We start from the raw sequence: 5,094 nt of genomic DNA, 5'->3' as shown, positions 1-5,094 counted from the left end.
ACCGGAAGTGGCTGTGGCAGGGCCCTGTCTGACTTGCGAGCTGGACAAGTTTTCTGGCAGGTAGGGCATGTACGGCAATATTTTTGTATGTCTGTGTACATTGATGGCCAAAAGAAACGTGAGCTAACTCACATATAGGTTTTTTGGCGACCCAGATGACCTGCCCAGGGGAGGTATGTGCTAATTGCATAATGAGGGGTCTACAACTAGAAGGTATCACAAGCCATTGGTGGTCACCGTCAACTGCATACAACACATTTTTGTCAACAATGAACTTCTCTTTCCCTCCCCATTTCCCAGTTCCCCCTTCAGTCACATTAGCAAAGAAAACTTTCAACGTTTCATCCTCCCTTTGCAACAAAGTGATGTTTTCTGGTACATCCCATTTCATGCTCTTAGTGTCCGGCCCCTTTGACCATAGCTACTTCTCAATGCGGCGTTGGCGGCGGGATTTTCTTGTCCCATTAGTGCCACCCTCGCACAGACTACTGTCAACGTCTGGCAAGGGTTGGAATCCAGCCTTCATTTGGGCTCTAGTGACCACTGGGCCAGACACGTTTAATTTAGTATTCCCCTTATCCCCCACATCAGTCTCTGTCCACTGTTCTTCTTTTTCTTGCAGCAAGTCCATGAGTACAGGCAAGTCCATCCCCAGAATAACCTCTACAGGCAAGTTCTGTACCACCCCAACTGACAACAGGTATGGCTGTTCATTAATAGTCACTGTTACCTCCACTTTTGGGTATGGATGTTTATCGCCATGCACACATGGTAAATGGTCTGTATTTATATAGCGCTTTACTAGTCCCTAAGGACCCCAAAGCGCTTTACATATCCAGTCATCCACCCATTCACACACTGGTGATGGTAAGCTACATTGTAGCCACAGCCACCCTGGGGCGCACTGACAGAGGCGAGGCTGCCAGACACTGGCACCACCGGGCCCTCTGACCACCACCAGTAGGCAACGGGTGAAGTGTCTTGCCCAAGGACACAACGACCGAGACTGTCCAAGCCGGGGCTCGAACCGGCAACCTTCCGATTACAAGGCGAACTCCCAACTCTTGAGCCACGATCGCCCTTAAAACTTCTTCCTGTCTGCTATAGTCCACACTGTTCACTGGTACCAAACTATGCTTAATTAAAGACATAAAACTACCAGTGTCCAGAGAAGCAGTAGCCTGCAGACCATTGACCATTGACCTTTACTTTTTTATAGCGTTGCACATCCACTGGCTGGACCCTTGTGGGCTCCATCTCCAGCCGGGGTGCATAGCAGGCACCAGTGACTTTAGCCTTCCGGATAGGGCATACCGAGGCTTTATGACCTGGCTGCTGGCAATAATAACAAAGAAAGTCCTTACCCGCTCCTCGTAAGTTTGATGCCTTGGGGTTTTCTGGTGGCTCTGGGTTGCTCTCCCTTTTCAGAAGACCCGATGATGGGAGTGGTGGTCGCTGTGGCATCCCAGATGAGCGTGCAGGTGGTGCTCCTTTACACACATTGAAGTACTGTGACACCAGCTTAGCAGCGGTCAGTCCATCTGCTGGCTCATGCTCCCTCACCCAGGTCCTGACCTCCCCTGGAAGTACCTGGATTAACTGCTCCAAGATGATAGCTTCTCCCATCTCTTCTTTAGTATGCTGCTCTGGTCGGATCCAGCGCCGATAGAGGCCCTTCAGGCGATAATAGGTCTCAGTGGGGCTCTCACCAGGTGGAACTGTATTGGACCGGAACGTCTGCCGATACGTCTCAGGGGAAATGTCAAATTTGGTTAGCAACGCCGCTTTTAAATCTTCATAACGATGGGCTCTTTCTTCATCCATTGCAGTGTAGGCCTCCAACGCCTTCCCCGATAGCAGTGGAACCAGACGACAGGCCCATTCACTCTCTGGCCATCTCCAGGTTTTGGCAACTCGCTCAAAACGCAACAAATAGTTCTCAATGTCTTCCCCCATCTGATAGGGTGGAATTTTTGGCCCAGCAGATCGCATCCACTCTGAGACTGACTGGTTGAGGCTGTTGATCACTGCTTGTGACTGACGAGAGGGAACCTCCTCTGGGGGATCCCGGTATCCTCTTTGACGTGCAGGTGTAGGCAGTACCATTCTGGGGCTGCTTGCTGTTGCGGTGCTTGGCGTGGCCGTTGCTGCTGTGGTGCTTGCTCCGGCTGGTGCTTGGGCTGGACTTTGCTGACCAGCAAAATCTGAATGCAGCTGAGCGTTGGGAGGGGAAACAGTCCTCAGCCCCCTGAGTTCTGTCAAAAAAACCTCCTCTCTCCTTTGCTGTCCCGCCAGGAAGTCCCTCATCATCGCAATCAGCTCTCCATTTGGGTCACGTGCTGAGGTCGAAGCTGTAGGCAATTCTGGAAAAATCCTGCCGGAAACCTCCTCCTCCTCCTCTGCTGAAGAAGATGACGCACTGTGTCCCATGCCAGCTCCTCTGCTGTCTTCTCCACTGGAAGCTCATGCTGCTGGGACCGCAGCCCTGTGCGCTTAACTGGGAGGCGCGTTTTCCTCTTCCGACTAGCAATCCCACTTCTGACACCATATGTCGCGGGGTCCTCTCCTAAACTTCTCCCGAACAAATGCAGGCGTAGTCAGGAAGCATTCAGTGTGGATAATTTATTCTGCCGGCCTCCCAGGTGCACAAAAGATTATTTACAAAGAAAATAGGAAACTAACTTAAGTCAACACAAAACAAATATCTATATACAAAACACAGTCTGCATGTTACCCTCTCTGTAACATCTCACTGAAAGAACCCAGGTAGGCCCTGACAGCCTTCTTTTATACCCCATGACCCCTCCCACTAGGCATAATAGTCATCTCTTTATTATTTCTTTCACCAAACAATCTTTCCCCCTCAGCTTATTTCCAGCTGTATTCCTACAATACATATATGTATATACAGACATTTATGGCCAATTCCAGGCAGCCTACAGTGTTTCACAACAACAAAAAAACAAACAAAAAAAATAATGCAGTTCACGTGACCTTTCAAGCGCACGCGAACCCACTATTTGAACCCGAGAACACCATACCATCGGCTTGCATAACCCCCGTACAATCGGCGATCACAGCGAGTCTCCGCGACCGGCTTTATTAAAGGTAAGTGGGAAAATATGTTGGCCACCTTCTGCGCTGCTCAAAATATACCTCTCACCCCTTTTTGTTTATCTGCCCGGTCGACGAAAAGACGCGCAGTAATTGTAGAAACTAATGGTGGTGGTGCATGTATGCACCCAGATCAGCTGTCTGCGGCCCGGGACGGTGTAACTCCGTCACAACAGGGAACAATAACGCCTGTACCAGTTGTTGTATAGCAGAGGTGCTCAAGTATAAAAACAATAATAAACACAATGCTTTGGTTCTATAACATTTTTCTATCATTACTTTATTTTGGATTAGGTGCATGAGCTTTTAAGTATGGATAATTAAATAATAGATTAATGAAACACCAGAGTGTGCCCTGTTCTGAGATGTACAGCAAGTGGAGAGTGACAGATGAGATGAGGAGATGGAAGAGTGACTCACAGGCAGAGCCGAGTTCATTTCCCACAGTTTTGTGGTTTAATGCTTCTGAGCGCTGTCACCAATCTTTGCATTTTATTATCATCTCATAACACTTCTTTAATCAGCTACCATCTCTGCTGTGGACTTTTTACTGTCTACAGTCTCAAAGCAACACAGACCTCCATCACTATCTGCAGCAGGAGCAGCAGCAACCCCTCAACAGCAACAGTGTTGTTGTTATTCAGCCTGGTTCCATGTGCCCCTTTTGAACTTTGAGCACCCGTCCCTTCCAGCATCTCTGCACGGCCCTGCTCAGAATCATCATCTGTTTTAGGTTGACATTTTATATGTTTTGTAGAATAACAGGACAAACTGTGAGACTGGAAAGACTTGAGCTTCATGCTCTGTTTTGTGACGTAGTGTGTAATGCTCAGCAGTATTATCATTTTAACTGGTTCTGTGCGCGATCTGAAGACACTAAGTGTTTGTGAGAGAACATAAAACTGTTTTGATGCATTTGTGAGGTTTTACCTGATGAGTTTTAAGTTTTGTGATTGTAGCTTGAAAATTAATTTTAATGTTTAGAGTTATGAGAAAGAAGGTGGAAGCATTAAAGTGATGTATCTTAACAGTTGTTAAATGTAAATGACCAAATTGGATTATTGGAATATAGTTTTATTGTGTTTCGTTGTTTTTTATGTAAAAATTATAATATTAATATGTTATGAAATTATGATTTAAAGAATTCATATTGTTGAGTTTGTTTGTCTCAGAGTCAGAGAGCCGTGTCTCTCTACAGTCAGAGGTTTTTGTACGGCGCCTCAATGAGTTTGTATCACTGTGGTGGACTTTTGGTGGAGGAACCAGACTGCAAGTTGGAAGTAAGTCAAACTTAAACCTCATTTACTTTAGCAAATTTCTTTCTTTTGATTATCTTAACTTTTCTGTTCAATGCGCCTAAAAAAACCTCAGGAAAATAGTTTTTAGATAAATCTTCATGAAGAAACAAAGTTAGCTTCAGAATAAATGTTAAAATGAATATTAAACACAATATAAAACATCAGAGTGGACTTGAGGATATTTTACATATACATACATCTGGTTAAGTCTCGAGAGCTTTTAGTTTTAATCCAGTCTGACAGAGTCAGAGAGCCGTGTCTCTCTACAGTCAGAGGTTTTTGTACGGCGCCTCAATGAGTTTGTATCACTGTGGTGGACTTTTGGTGGAGGAACCAGACTGCAAGTTGGAAGTAAGTCAGACTTAGAGCTTTTTTTTTTTAAATGTAATTTTCTTTTCTTTTCTTTAATTTCATTTAATATGAAAGGTTAGGAAACTTTTTGTGTAACTGATTACATATTTTATTCATAAATTTTGTCCTAAGAAACAAAGTCAGCTTTGGAAATGATTATTCAGACACTCAGGACAATTTCCAATGAAAAAAGTTAAACTGCACAGAGTGAAGATAAAGATCTCTGGTGTTCTTATTGTATCATATCATTTACAACAATGTAAGCAATAAAAAAACCCACATGAGGTAAGTAGTGGTATTGAGTTTCTTATCCAGAACAAGCTGTTTATTA

The sequence above is a fragment of the Mchenga conophoros genome, linkage group LG22 (assembly GCF_057382185.1).
Source record: "Mchenga conophoros isolate Kocher_MC1m ecotype Shallow Benthic linkage group LG22, M_conophoros_male_GT1.1, whole genome shotgun sequence".
Lineage (NCBI taxonomy): Eukaryota > Metazoa > Chordata > Actinopteri > Cichliformes > Cichlidae > Mchenga > Mchenga conophoros.
This window is presented reverse-complemented; position numbering follows the sequence as displayed.